Source organism: Alosa pseudoharengus, unplaced genomic scaffold (assembly GCF_046254945.1).
Source record: "Alosa pseudoharengus isolate Yale_2024_CS ecotype anadromous, Long Island Sound unplaced genomic scaffold, YU_APseudo_1.1 YU_APseudo_1.1_scf_17, whole genome shotgun sequence".
NCBI classification, from domain to species: domain Eukaryota; kingdom Metazoa; phylum Chordata; class Actinopteri; order Clupeiformes; family Clupeidae; genus Alosa; species Alosa pseudoharengus.
Window position 1 is genome coordinate 16288060 of NW_027468640.1, and position 16833 is coordinate 16304892.

Consider the following 16833-nt stretch of genomic DNA (forward strand, 5'->3'; position numbering starts at 1 on the left):
GATTGAGATTGAGTTTTCCTGTTGAACAAAACAATATTTCAATACCATCCCTGACCATTGCTGATTAGCCATTGCTGTTCTTTTCTACTGCAGCAATATTGTAGCAAGGCTTTAACTTACACTTATTTAATTACTTCAGGCCAAAAGTGTTTAAAGGGGAGATTTTTTTCTTGTTAATATGCAATTCAACACTAAGTAAAATCTATAAAATCAAGTTTGCAAGACTTCACATTTCCTCATCAAAGTAATGAATCAGAACAGTCTAGATATTCATATTTCCATTTGTTGCCTCATCTGCATTTAATGAAAACATGGTAATTTTGAGTTTTACAGACAACTCAAGTTTTCCAATGAGCAGCAATACTGTGTGCGCTCATGCAGGAGGTCTGCGCATCTGATAACGACAATCGTGTTGCGCTATGAAAGAACATGCATAGCCTACTTTCTGAGCGCAAACATGGTCAGCCATAGATAAACATAGCCTATCTCTGTCGTGGTGGCTAGTTGCACCAGGTAGGGAAGATGTCCTGAAGTGCAAGAACGTTAACCTTATGGTGGTCTTCTGATTGTTGGCGTGCTAAAACATTTTCCTATTGCATCCATGAACAATTTTCTTGCAGCAAACCGCGCAAAAGCAAACCCCTGGCACTTTATTTTTTTACACCATGGCTTGTTAGTTCTCCCCCGTTTCCAACAGCCGCCCATCTCCATTTATTTTGTAACTTTTGACACCTGTGCCTTCCTTTATTGTTGTTTATGTAAAGCACATTGATGTTTATGTAAAGCACATTGAATGACCTCTGTGTATGAAATGCGCTATATAAATAAACTTGACTTGACTTGACTTTAGCAACGCATCCATGACAGCTAGTGGCCTTGCCAAATAGACGCACACAAATCATGACGCTAATATGCGAGGTTCTGGTAGGCCTACTATTTATGGTTTTGTGCTATACATTAATAATAGCAACGTTTTAAGTTGACTATTTTAATTGCATGGTTATTTTTTGTCAACATACGCTCACAACCTACTGTCGTTAAAATGAGGCCTAAGCAAAATAGGCTACAAGGCTGTCTGTGCGTCACAAACAAGACTGACCCCCTTACTCAACAGTTCGCGATATTTTTATTTTATTTTAACATGCTCAGTCAAAACCTTCCGTCGCAAATTGTGAAAACAGACGGGATAGGCATAGGCTACGGTTTATATTGCGCCGCTTTACACATACTGTTAGTTGCATTGATCAAACACTGTAACAATAATAGTAGGCTACATCGGGTGGCAGCAGGCTATCTGTTCAAGTCAAAGGTGACACCCAAAATGAATGACCTCCCCTAAGAGTTCGCGATAGTAAGAAATTGTCTACATTGATGCACGGAAAGAACACATCCTCCAAATTCGCATATAGAGCTCACAATATCATATCCAAAAAAGTTAAACGGATTGGGCAACCTCATCAGCTGTCTCGATGGTGTCACTATAATCCAACTTTGACCGTCCTCCAGACGTGTTCTTTTTTTTAAGCAAACGCCCCAGGCCAATGAGACAAGCGTGTAGCTACAACATTTAAGCGAAACTCATGGCTGACGTATCTTCTTGAGCGGTCTCTGATTGAGACACAGAAAGTTCTCAAGAACACTATTAGGTCTTTAAATATTTACCATCACACACATTCATTCATCGGAGCTAATATTTGTAGTTGCCTTAAAGAAAGGAAAAGAAAAGGTGATAGACCCCCCCCCCTCCTATTTTTTTTCTCACCGGATCTGCATCGATCTCAAATATGACATTTCTAAAATCAAATTGACGGAAATCCGTCGTACGACGGAGAACTTTAATCCTTGTCTGATTTACGCTACGTGAGGATATTAGACTAAATCTACTGATCATTTGAAAAATTAAGACCTCCGTGAACAAATTCCAGACTTTGAGGTGAAATTCAATACTTTTTAAGGCCTTAATTTAGGAAAATGAAATGTAATACTTTTTAATACTTTTAAGACTCCGCGGGTACCCTGTAGGGGAGACCGGGGCTGGTTGGAACAAGGGCAGGTTGAGACACTGTTAATATCCAGGCTACTAGAGGGAGCTGCAACAAAATTCCAACACTAAACTGACGGCCTTATTGAGTAGAGTAAACTCACGTATGTAACTGGTCTCCAGGTCATTAACCCTTTAGGTGAGAACAACTTTTTGATTTTGTAGTGTCAAAACTTAGAATATGCACCTCCCACTAAATACATCCTAGAAGGGTAATAGTTAGGGATATATAAAAAATATTCATTATAATTGATTGCTAGGGGACTCATCTATAATTTAAAATGAAGTTTAAAAACCAGAGGTGACCGATATTAGCAGGCTAACAGCATTGGTGCAAAAAAGTTTGACCTAATGTGGGCGGGGCAGGTTGGCACACTGATTTTGGGGTTGGTTGGCACATACATTCTCTATGGCTATTTTGTGACAAATCTATAAACTTTGTATTTTACACATAAAAACATCATCAATCTTTATTTTAACATTGTTATTGTAATTACTGAACATAGTTTTACATTTGGAAGCATTTCAGACATTTCTAAACATTTGAAGTAAAACCAACCAACCCCGACTACATGTGCCAACCAACCCCGTGCATGGGGCAGGTTGGAACACGTGCACAACACCACTTTAATCATATATAACTCAAAACAAGGGATCATTTGTTGACATTGAATGTATACATTTTGTAGCTGAGATCCCAAGCTTTCAGTTAATAACAATTTGACCATTTCAACGCATTGTAAGACGGAGAAATATAACCGAGAGTGAAAAGTGTTCCAACCAGCCCCGGTCTCCCCTACATCAACGGAGACAGGACTCAAAACACTCAGAAACACAAAAAGATCAGAGCAGCTAAAAGAAAGCTTCTCTGAAAACATGAAAAACCAGTTTTCAGCTAACGACTTTGCAGCACTGTGGAGAGGCTTTCAAGACATCACCAGCTGTAAGAGACCAGACCCCCACTGCTGATGCTAATAATGGCCTTGCTGATGACCTGAATGCCATTTCTACTGCAGGGTTAAGAGGGAAACACTCACACCCCTCCCCCACTCCAGACCAACTGCAGCCCCACCACTCACCTCTCGCAACACTAGTTGCAATATTCTCCTGAACAGAGATGTTGCTGTTGTGAAAAGGCTATCACTACCTACTTTACACCGTAGAAGAAGCAATGAAGAAGCAATGTCAGCCTTTCTATGAGCTGTCATTAGCATTGACTTAGCAGATATCCTTTAGTTGAAAATAAATCTCTTTGTTACCTTTCGCTGGATTATTGACATGTCCCTGGGTCTTAGTTCTTTCCTCTTGATTCCACGTGTTGCAACTATAGCTGGTTACTTTGTTAACTTATCCAGCAAACGAATTCACGACTGTAACAAATCAGTCCTCCAAACTGCAACTCTCACTGGTAGCCTAGCCAAGTTAACTTCCCTCTCTTCTCAAATTGACTATTCAAACTTTGACTACAGTATTTTTATTTAAATGGCTCAGTTTATTTAAAATGTAGGCTAGGCTATATTAAATGCTTGAATGTGGTTAAAGCACTGTAGAGGCACACCTGCTCCCTGATCTTGGCTTCAAGCTCGTCCTGCTTTCAATCAAGATGCAACCAGATGTGATCACAAGCGACACTGGGCAGCAAATCCTGTGCAGGAGCTGCCCATGCAAGGCTGAAATTCGTTGCGCGACAGAGGAAATTACATCGTTTTGACGTCACACGGTCATGCGACGGGTCGGGAACGGCAAGTATACTGTACAGTTAACAGCCTCCTGTCTCAGGGCCTGTGTGCTGTCCAGCTAGCACCAATCTTCACACAAATATTCAACAGGTCACTGGAGCTGTGCAAAGTCCCCTCATGCTTCAAAAGCTCCACCATCATCCCAGTCCCCAAGAAAGACAGACGGATTCTCCATCCTCCATCTAAATCAGTGTTTCTCAAAGTGTGGTCTGCGGACCACAAGCTATCCCAAGTGGTCCGCGAGTAGACGTGGTAAAACATAATATAGATGAGTTGTTTGCCATTTTAAACCAACTTGTATGTAAATCCAAACAGTTCTGCAACACTGCCTATGTAAGCTACACCAATTTAAATCATATGAATCCTCTGACACAATAAGCAAGGTGCAAAGACAATAAGCAAGGTGGTTCAGTGAGGCCTATTGTGTAATATACTGTTAAAGTAGGTCGTCTGTTTTTTGTTTTTTTTAGCTAGGTGGTCCGTGATTTTTATTAGTTAAGTGGAGAAACACTGATCTAAATCCTACCATCATGCTTTAGGTGACATGAATGCAACAACTATGAGACACAAATTATTTTATTTATTTATATTAAGACTGACATAACACATGATCACATCATACTTTCCCAGATATGGGTAGCCTATACTGTCTTGAAAACTATATAGCCTAGCATAATAGATGGCCCTTACAATGACCAAAGACCTTAGTAGTACAATTACACTGAAAATAGCCTAGGCCTAATGTGGACTAATGTGATTTTTTACAGTGGGTACTATTAATTGAATTCCCTAATCCCCAACTTCACAACAGTTCATGACATGTGGGGTGGTGACAGCCACCCCCCCTGCCACTGGCAAGCTAGGCCTACAATATCAGTCCCTGCAGACTGTTGTTATAATTAGCAATATAATCAGCAATATTGTGATAGTGAAAACTAATGGCATGGTGTCCCTGTTAATATCAATTCATTAAAGCCCTTTTAAGGTGTGGTGAATTTTTTTTTAGCGGGCTCTATGCACACAAATTACCTACAACGCAGGATTGTCTTTCAATCCTAGTGACGTCCCTGGTTTAGACATTGTTTACTACAGTTAGGTCTGGTCAAACTAAATCGTAGCTTACACAAGCTGAGCAGTATTCTTTGGTTACCAAACCAAAGTTTTGAATTAATATACCCCTGGTACAAATCAATATTTGGGCTATTTTGACTGACAGAGGTGACCAAGAAGCTAGCAATTTTTGTCCAAAAAAGTATTGCCACACCACGATACTCAATATGTTGTCCAATGGTGAGTCATTGCACCGACACTGGATTTCAGGGTTCCTCCACCTGCCAAATCCCACTTTAACCACTGGGTGTAGCTTTACATAAGCCTGTGATTATCCTGTGGCTGCAGCTAACCTTACCTACCTTTCTTGTGTTATACTATGGAATGTTATGCTATGTTATGAAATTGGAATTAGCATTTACGATTAGCATTGGATTATTTAGCATTTGTTTTAATTCTCCACAGGAGTTGGGGGAAGGAGACAACCGCATACTGTAGGCTATGGTATGTTTGTGAAATTGCAGGTGTGTCGTTGTTTTTCTGCTATTTTGTTGTCTTGCATTTTGTGATTTTGTAAACCTTGTCCATCAAACCCCTGGTATTAGCCTGCTAGCTCCCGCTATAATGAATGCTAATGATGTTAGCTAGACTAAAGACATTTTCAGTCCACAAGTGTAAATACCTCCAAAACATATAGGGCCCTACCCAGATAGCAAAATGTATTTGGCCCGGATCCGCAAAACGGACATGGGCCGGTGTCTTTTGGCACAACGGGCCAATACCGTTCCGCATCCCTTTTCATGATCTGGCCCAGCTCTGGGACGGCTCTGAACCGGATGTGTTTTTTATTTGCGGATCCGGGCCAAATGTGCAAATTATCGTCATGATCTGGGCCAGATCCGGACCAGATGAGTGTTCGATAGTGGCGATTGCGGCCCTTATTTGGGCCAAATGTGGACTTTATCATAATGATCTGGGCCTGATCCGGACCAGATGAGTGTTAGATAGTGGCGATTCCGGCCCTTATTTGGGCCAAATGCGGACCAGCTCATTTTACGTCTGGCACCTATTTGTACTATATAGTCAGTCACTAACAAATCAAGGAGTTACAGTATTTGTTCAGAATTTCAAGCTTTAAAAAGCTAAGATTGTATAAAGGATTACTAATAAAGCTTTTTAAACAGTAACATCCAATACCCCTAGTTGAACTCAGTAGCCAGTAGTTTGATCGTGTATATTGAGTGTTAATTTATTCCAAGATGTTGATAATTTATCTAAAAATCAAAACGTAATGTATTTCAGAAAAGAAGCACAAATTCAAAATTTTACTCATTTTATTAAATTTCATTTATCACACACACTTTCCCTCTCAATTTATTACACACATATGTAGCATGCACTGGGTGGTTGGTGGATCTTGTCCTTACTGCCCCTGTTGAGACAAAAAAGGCAATCAGCACACATGACAATCCCTGGCTAATGCTTCCTGTACAAAAATCACATGACTCAACATTATCAAGATAGTTAATGATTTGAGTTGAGTTAAATTTGAGAATGAATGATTTGTGATGCAGTGTGTAATGCTTCCACTAGATTGGAAATGTAAAAATCTTGTTTGAGAAAGATGACAAGTCTTAGGGCCCGTCCCAATACCTCCCCTACCCCTAGATTTTTGCCCTAACCCTCGTTTTTGCGCGTGCACGTGTAGGGCTAGGGTGTCCCATTACTATAGGGAGCAAGGGGAAGTGCTATTTTGCCCTTAAAATCAACCCTCAAAACATAGCCAGGACCGATGCAGGCTTAAAACGAAGTGGGAGATGAAATTACCCTGGATACCATGCGAGCTCAGCGAGCCGGCCAAATTTTTTATATATTTTCGCAAATAAGCATATTAAAATTTCGGAATATGTTGGAATATGTTAGCTGGATGCACATCTGATGGACTGTTGAGTTTTGAACACTAATGTTAGAAAATATCTCACGAAGCTATCTGACGATGTTCATGATATCTGCTGAGTGCTTTGAGAGAGTCTGCCCATCAAATAACGTTATATATCTGATCTGGGTAGTTTCGTCAATATTTAAGGTGGGTGTTCTGGCGTTCACATGAACACGAATATCTTTGTTGATTAACTAGACGTAGATAAACCAGCACAGCCCACACAACAACGACCGCTGGAATGGGCATGTTCCTGAATGAAAATAGTAGCAGGCTACTACCGGTAGACACGTCGGCGCTGCGCGTGACGTAGGTGAGCACGTTCGCTACGCTAATTTGCATTTAGTGGTGTCCCAATTTATAGGGAAAGATCTTCACCTCCACTTCCCTTGTCGAGGGGGCTTTAATGTTGAGGGCAATCAAAACCAAGTGGAAGTTTTAAGGGGGGAGAAATGGGACGGGCCCTTAGTCTTGGAACAAGAAAATTTGAAAAATTTGAAAATGGGGGGTACAAATTAGAAGACAAAGTGGAATGTCTATTTCTATCCCTGTTCAAACAATTTAAGCAAAATAAAAATTATATCCAAATCCAGCATGGTTTAGGTCCTTGTAGTGGGCCTATACTGTAAATTAAGCTCTGCTTAAATGATGTCATAAAAATGTGAAAATGGAGGGTTCAAATTTGAAGACGAAGTGGAATGTCTATTTCTATCCCTTTTCTATCAATTTAAGCAACAACAAAAAAAAAAAAAAAACATTTTAACATCCAAATCCAGTGAGAATACACAAGACACAGTACTACATTGAGTTCCAGCAACAGACATTGGCTGATGTACTCAATACTTTAAACCAGGGGTCGGCAAATAGGGGCCCGCGGGCCAATTTTGGCCCGCCATCTATTCTATCTGGCCCGCGAGATGACGTTAATTTGCTGTTTAAATAAAAAAAAAAAAAATGATTTTTTTTTAACCCCATGTTTTTAAAAAGAAAAAAAGGGCTACAGCAATCCCATCAATTTCAGAACATTTATTGAGGTATAGATGATAGTCCTACTAAAGTGACAAAACAACAGGTGGAACATCCTTGCAGTTATCCATGGCGCACAGGTCGGAACGGTATTGGCACGCGAGCGCGTAATCTTGTGCAAAAAACAAAACAAAAGTGTCCTGTCTCCCTCTTCCAGTGGGCAAGGTCAAAAATAGCTTATGTTTAGTTAAATTAATAGGCTTGGCATTAATAAATGCAGGCAGGCTCAACACATACCTCTGCTTCCATTCTTCTTTGTAGGTCCTGCATTCTGAATCAATTTTTCTTTTCAAGGCTTTTGACAACGACATTTTGCATCGATAACTAGCATATAGCAATGTTCAGCTAATCATTTACACGTCATCCAAAAGAATAATATTTGTACACATTAGTTACGGCAAGTTGCTAGGCAAGTCGCCTGTTTCATGAGAGACGACAGGAGATGCAGCAGGCGGCATAAAACAGCGCACATAAGCAAATAAACGTTTTTAATGGAATTAAATTAAATGCATTTTAAAAGTTAGATTAATAATTTAAATAGTAGGCCTATAACACCCCCCCCCCCCCCCATTACAAAAGCTATGGCCCGCGATGCCATTGTCTGAAAAAAAATTGGCCCGGGTCCAAACGTAATTGCCGACCCCTGCTTTAAACCCTTACCAAAACTCTGGGAACTAGGTCGTGTGAAGCCACATTTCAGAGGACCTCTCAGCCAAACATTTAACAGCTTTCTTATAACACTTAAACATGCAACAATGCATTTAATCTAAAGAAATCTTACAACTATGCCAACATCTAGACCAGAAAAGCCATGTGAGACTTGCCGTTGTTTAAGAGCTCAAGTTTACAACGTTCAAATGAAAGAACCTGTTGTCACTTGTTGTCATTGGCCTTTTTAGTGGTCCAAAGAAACCAACATCCAACAACAGGTTCTTTCATTTGAATGTTTATCAAAAGTCAAAGTGGGCCATAACTGTAAACTTGAGTTCTTAAATAGACGTAAGAAAAAGTTCATGAACTGCAGCTAACACTCGAACAGAGCATGTGTGGCGCTCCATGAAAACAACCGAGACCAGGGAGAGGCGCAATGTAAAGCCACTGATGAAAGCGACATTTCAGGGGACTTCTCAGCCAAACGCTTTCTTATAACGCATGCAACATGCATGCAATCTAAAGGAAATCTCGTAACCATGCCAACATCTAGACCAGAAAAGCCATGTGGTCGATCAGGACCACCATCATGATGGACTCTATCTGAAAATGATGAGTCAGTCCGTAACACAAAATCATCTACCGGGTATGTCATTCTGTGGTCGAAATAAAAACCTGGCTGGCAACACTTATCACATCCATGATATGCATTGTGAGCCTTTATGTTCTTCACAAATGCTCAAGCAGGGGTGTCACATACACCCACAAAAAAGGGCAATAACAACAGGTTCTTTCATTTCAATGTTTATCAAAAGTCATAGTAATGGTAATTTGCGCGCCTGACACGGTGAGGTAGTGACGAAAAATAACAATACAGGCGTCTTTCGAGGCCCTGTAATTGGAATTAGCGAATCCTAAACCCATAGGCGAAGACCAATCAGAGGGCAAGTCTGGTTCTTCACAAATGCTCTAGCAGGGGTGTCACATACACCCACAAAAAAGGGCATCCAACAACAGGTTCTTTCATTTGAATGTTTATCAAAAGTCATAGTGGGCCATAACTGTAAACTTGAGCTCTTAAACAGACGTAAGAAAAAGTTCATGAACTGCAGCTAACACTCGAACAGAGCATGCGTCGCGCTCCATGGAAATGTAGCGGGACGAGTTCTTACCTGGAGTATAGTGATGGGTTTTGTTGTGTCTCGCTCCTGCCCCGCCTACTTCGTAAGTAGGTAATTGGCAGCTGTGCTCCATAAAAAGGAAGCGGGGCTATCCAGGGCAGACGTCTGCTTTGTCCAGGGACTACTCTGACCGACCTATCGCCTATCCCCAACGTTTGGCTGTAGTTTGTTCCACCATTTGCTCCAGTAACAGCAGTCACTGCTAAACTACTGGCTGGATATTCTCACGGGTGCTCTTTCCCCCGGTGTGCTCATCAATTTCAGCTTAGGTAGGTGTACTCCTTCCTGTGTGCAAACGTTATCGTATAGCTAAGCCACTCGTTTACGTTATCTGTTAATTACAGCAACATCACGGAGTGTTGCGCTGTCCGGGCTCCCTACATCTGACGTTAGCTGTTGCATGGTAGGTTTTAGCTTAATTTACCTCGATTTACCTAAATTAAGCATAACATTAGAGTAATGACTCTGTACTCCTTATAGCAGGGATTCCCAAACTGTGGTACGCGTACCCCCGGTGGTACGCGAGCTGCCACTAGGGGGTACGCGAGATGAAAAGGGCAATGGCGGAAAGGAGTTAAAAATGATTAATTAATTAATACTCTAATTAATTCATAAATAATACATAATTTCGAATCGGGTTATAATGATATGGAAACGTGAAATTAAAGGAAATCATTTGTAAACTCTATAATAGGGTATGTTTTCATTAAAAAATAAGCTACACACAATAGGCTACACGTGATTTCCTACAGGCAGCCAGAATATCTGGCGCGTTAGTTTTGTTGAAGTATAGGCTAGGTAGAAGGCTGCGTAAACTTTTGAATTTCCCCTTGAGGATCAATAAAGTATCTATCTATCTATCTATCTATCTATCTATCTATCTAAACATGGAAAACAGGGACACTGTCCAAAAGGCCTAATTAAAGCGATCAAAGAGGAGAAGCGAGAGAAACAGAGCAGGACACAGGTAACGATGGAATGGGATGGGGGGCAGACTAATGAAGGTGGAGATGGAGCGCAGGGGGATAAAAGAAAGAATGAGACAGAAAAGTCTGCGCGAAGAAAACGAAAGTATGATGAGGCATATAGCCCTAGGCTTCACGTGGATTGGGAGACAGACTGCCCAAAGCCACAGTGCGTGGTCTGCAGTGAGATGCTACCTAACCATTCTAATGTGGTTCTCCACACTGTTTTTTTTTAACGTGAGAGCTCATAGACCAGTTGCACATTTTGATTATGTTATCATGTTACCGGCTAATTAAACAACGATGCCTGGAATGCGTCAATAGAATGAGTTACTTTTTTATGTGTTGGATGGTGGGGGTACGCGAGCCAAGTCAGGATGAAGAAGGTGGTCCGCGGGGAAAAAAGTTTGGGAACCGCTGCCTTATAGGATCTGTATGGTATCCTGATGTGGTGACGGCCTTGCTGTTTTGTTCCTGTTTGAGGTTTAATGTGTGGAGCGCCTTCCGCTTCTCTCTGTGGCCTTCCATTGCTGCGTCTCTGATGCATGATTGCTAGCTAACCTGGTGGTGGCTATCTGCTTGGGCCTGTTTAGTGCGGACGTGCGTGTTTGTTGCATGAGTGTCCATGTGTGGGAGTTTGGTTTGCTTGCTGCTCTATTGATGCTCTGAGCTTTGCTCTGTATTTTGTTTTGTCTTATTTGTACTCATTTGTTTTTGTTTGTTATATACTGCATGTACTGTCAAGTGGGCTTTCCCTGTGTATGTTGCTTGTCTCTCCTGGTGGGGGCTGCATTGGGCGCATGTTGGAGGGTGTATTCTCCTCTGGTGGTGTTTATCCCTTATTGTGTGTGCTGTGTTAATTAGTTTAGATAAGTCACCTTTTCATTTTGATTTGCAGTGTGGTTTGAATCACAGATTTCGCCTCAGAGGCTTTCACATCTGCCCAATCTAGTGTCAACATTGATCCTGACAATTTAGCATTACATGGTGTTGCTCTGTTATTGAAGTGCATGTACATTGATCCTGTCTTAAATAAATAAATTGTTATATTTTTGTATTGTAATCTCACATCTCTGCCTATTATTCAGACTACCAACTTGTGTGACCCTAGTGGTAAACAGGAAATTCTCAGGTTAATTTAACGGGTAGGTTCCTGGGTAACAGGGCATTAGAACCTGGTGACTGTTTATATACACGGTAGGCTACTGTCACACAAACAACAGAGACCAGGGAGAGGACCAAGCAGGTCTGTTCAGACACTACATTAACAAGATTCAAACACACCTAGCTCCACTAGAAACAAATGAGCGGGACCTGAACAGCCTTCCGTGAATATAGCCCATACCTTTTTTTATAAGCTTAATTGATGAGACAAATTTGAACGTGAAATTGAACTGTTATACTCAATTTAATATCAATATCTTATTGCTTCTATGCATAATGCATTTAAATGTTAAAACAGCTTACCTGACAGTATAAAATCATTATTTTCACATACAAACACGTATCTCACAACATAGATAACTCGCCAACATCCCAATTTGTTCCATTGTTAGGGACCTGAAACCGGTCTATACGGCTCTGTAAATTTTCATGGTGGATTATGTCGAATTAGTCGACTATTCGCTGCAGCACTACAAAGAATCTGTCACTGTTTTATGTTATAACTAGATTGTAACTCTGTAAAGTGTGTTTTCCATTGCTGCTGCTTCAGTATTCTCAACTACGATTACCACGAGTTTTGAAAATGCTCCCTCCCGCTATGTAGTCAGGATGGCGCACACTTGGGGCGAGTGGAGCATGTGTCCAGCGTTCCACATTCAGCTATTAGAGAGACCGTTATCTTTGATTGTCCGTCGTACGAACGAGAATTTTAATCCCTGATAACACCTTTATGTAATATATTTTGGTTTTTGAGTTTTAAATGTCAGAAACATAGGCTAAACAGTGCTACAAGACTTATACTTACCTTACTGAAAGGCAGGATTGCAGACAGGGCACGCCAGTCACGCCATCGGAACGCCTCGGTCCTGGGGCTGAAGAGACGGGGGAGGAGGGAGAAGGCATGATTCATTTGATACTTGGATACACGCCTAACTGTATAAAATCATTATTTTAACATACAAACACGTATCTCACTACATAGAACACATCTCAATTATTTTCTGGCTTACAGAGGATGCGGTAGCGGTTAAGGAATCAGGCTAGCATGCTAGCCTGTGGAAATTGTGAGTTAAAATCTCAGCCTAAGTTGCTCTAAGGGAGACTAGCCCTGAAGTAACAAGTAAATTGACCAAATGAAGTCGCTTCAGATAAAAAGCGTTGCTAAATTAATTTGTACATGGATAAAATGAACATTTCATTAACCCTTGCTTACCCCAAAAGCTAACGTTAGCTAATTGTCCCAAACCAGTTTAAAGTAGTGTAAACGTCAAAAGGAGCCATTAACATTATATGAAAGTAAAATAATGTATTTCATTCTAATATAGTTGAAGCAAATAGGCTTACCTGAAACAAATCAAACAAACTCTTCTTTTCACTAGCTCTCGTGTTCACCAACCGCTTCAGTTAATGTCTAACTCAGCTCTGAGGCAGTACAACGAAATCGTAGAACTAAAAATGTGCGCTTCCGTTTCACGACGGCTGGCCGTATCAGTTGTGACTGTGCTTCCCGCCCCCTGGTGTCTGATCTGGGTCAATGTCTTCATCACGACAGTAAAACAGAGGTGACAGTTACACGGATTTGCCAGTTTGAAGGCGGAGTCTGTCCGGAGTCTACTGCTATCTGGGTATTATCGTAGTCTAAAACGCATGGTCACTAGTGAAAAGCTTATTTAAATTTAGTGGGATGTCCAGTCCACATTGGGAGTGTTTTCGTTATAAAACATTGTGGCGCAACAAGGCGTTCCTAAGTTTCGTAAAGAGTTAAGAGTTTCCAAAGAGTTCAAATAATAGACGAGTGCAAATGCATATAGGCTATACTCTGCTAGGTTTTAGTAAAGCATCCATACAGTCTCGCGTGCAAGTGGATTCCTTCAAAGGGGTCGCTGACTATCAAAATACTGATGCGCTGTTTAAAGTTGCGCTGCTCGCTGTTAAAGGAAATGACAGATGTCTTAAATGAATTATAGTTTAAATGATGTTATGCCCAAAACACACCCATGACTGATGATTAAGAAACCTAGGAATGCCTTGTTGCGCCATCTGCCCAACGTTTGATAATGAAAACACTCCCAATCTGAACTGGACATCCTACTAAATTTAAATAAGCTTTTCGCCAGTGACCATGCATTTTAGACTATCATAATAGGGCCCATTAAGTAAAAGGAAGTCCAGTGGTGTCATTAGTATGATTGCTTGTATTTTAAAATAAGAGTTGTGTTGTGCAGTTAACACCAGTGACTCCCTGGCAGAGATGCATTTTTAATAAAATAATCATATTCATTTGATATTTTGTATTTAAATGTTGATTAGGCCTATATAATTAATGTGATAGTTATGCATGCATTATTGCAGTTAAACTATTTCAAAAACATGTTTTGGGCCTCAGAATTTGGCCCTCAATCTGTAGGCTTATACATGGATTTCTATGCAACGTCACGAAAACATGCATGCACAACTAAGAGGCAGAAAGCACCATAGAACAGCATAGAGCAGTGTTCTCCATGAAAAGAATACAAGTTTGTGTGCTGAAAACTGCACCAATTCGAAATCATGATGGTTACAATATGTTCAATATCCCTTTTCACAAGATTTGGGTAAGATTTTTAAAAGACTGTAGTCTTATGAGAAAAGCTTGAGTGGGGGGCATTAGTTAAAAGACTACATTAGTTAAAAGTCTTTCAAGAATCTTTCCCAAAAATATATGTTTTTTAGGGTTGAGTACACAGGGCAAAACTCATTCAAATGTTTCCATAACTGTATTAGGCCTATGCATGGGCAACAAAATAATTAGGAGGGTGGACTAAACACTTGTTACAGTATATCACATCTAGAGGCTATATGCTTCCAGAAAATATATGGTTTATGGTTTTATATGTAGGCCTATTCAGTTTTCCCTAGTAGTTTCATTTAATGACAAGTTGCCAACTACCTTTGGGTAGCTAGAGTGAAACTTAAATGTAATTGTATGCCGCCATTAGTTGTATCACTGCTGCTAATAATGTCAGCTGTGGCTGACAGATAAATAGCTGCTGCTTTAACACACACATTATTGCAAATTGTAGATCATACATATAGGTTAAACGTTAAATAATATATAACATAGATGATGAACAGTAACACTTATAAGAACACCTTTGGTTCAGCTATCCATATCTTGTACTACTCATACTTGTCATATCAGAGCTAACTGGCTGAATGAATGCTGAATGAATGAATGAATGATGCTACATACTGTAGCTTTCTCTCGCAAAGGGCAGATTCTACCGCGCTGCTATTCTACCAATCAAAATACCAGAAATATAAGCATCATAGATGGGCATTGTAGAACATCTCTGAGCTTTGAGTTGAGCGCTTCTCTTTCACTACAAGATAGTGCAACAACGAACAAGTTTAGCAACGTTCTTCTACTCACGTTTTTCTTTCATCTGCGTGTGTTCCCGTAGCACACTCATGTTTCCGCGAAATGTGTCTTCTTAGATTCCAAAATGAATCTTTGCTCACTGAAACAGTGTCACCACATGGTTGTTCTTGCTCTACTTTGTTAGTACTATCTAATTGTTTTGTAGGAATAGTACACTTGTATGACTTAACAGTTTCCTTTCTAAAATATTTAACAAACTCCATCCCTATGAACGAGCTTACAACGGCCAATTTTCGAAATTTAAATGCTTCGGTTTTATCAGGAAGAAATGAATTCTGGGTGGATTTGGGAATGCCCAAGACTCGTGGTGTGAGCGGTATCGGAGCGAAATTGGAGCGGAACAGAGCCACCGCTCCAGCTTCTAAATTAAAGGTCACATCACATGCCACTTTTTTGTTTACTTTTACTTTTTTTTTTTTTTTTGTACTTTTTTTTTGCTTTTATATAGGCCTTAGTGGTCTCCTGGTATCTGAAGTCTCTTTTCCCGAAATTCAGCCTTGGTGCAGAATTACAGCCACTTTGAGCCAGTCCCACAATGAGCTTTCCTTAGGATTTGCCATTTCTATGTCTGTAGCTTTAAACGCTAATGAGGAGCTCAGAGGCGGGGCAAGGTGGAGGGTGGGGGTGTGGCCTTGACCAGCTTGTTTACACATTTTTTAATGACAAAGTTATCCATGTCCACGTTTATTGAAGTCATGTTACACATAACCCATATTCTATTTACATTATTATATACATATATATTATATAACCCATATTCTATTTACATTATATAGCGTATGCATGACATTAACCTGCACCACTTAGTCAGACCTCTGCCATTGTTATCTACTTATATTTTTTGGATAGGTGCCATTGTGGAAAATGTGCTACCATGCCCATTGCCCACCATAGAAGCTGAGAATATTTGCTTCAGGTAGCATTCTCACCACTAAATTGGAAACTACTTTGTCTCTTCATTTGATAACTAATTGTGCTTAAAAATGACACTTACCATTTGTAATTCTAATTAGGTTAGAAGACTATCGAATGCCAACCAAATATACAGAGCTGATTATGGTCCTCTACATTTGACACCAGTAAGTTGTGCTTTGTTACAGAAGTTTATAAAATAATAAATAAAGTCTTGTCTTGAGTCTTGACTGTTTATTCCATCAACAAATCTTGTGCTTAATTTTCATTCAATAATGTAGACAGTGTCAAGATTTATTTATTTATATTATTTATCAGAGGGGAAAAATTAAAATTGTTACAAAACAAGCATTGAAGATGATAAATGGAGCATAGGAATATTTGTTTACATAACAATAACACAAACCAATGATGTATCTGCAAGACTAAATATCAGAATCAGAGTTATTTGCCGTTATTTAGAGTGATATTTAGAATGCTAAATCTCTGCCAGACTAAATATCAGAATGATAAATATCTGTGAGACTAAATATCAGAATTAATTATTCAGTCGTTTCAGGTATCTCTCCTGTCGTTAAATGGTGAGCTGGTGCTGGGGCCCCCTGGGACGCAGAATCTGGGTCATTATTCCAGCTTATTCCTGCGCATCGTCTCAGAGTTTCCTGATGAGGAAGGCCACTACGTAGGCTTTAAACTGTCCCCCGTTTGAACCACAAAGATGGCAATTACCTCCTCCTTGTCCAG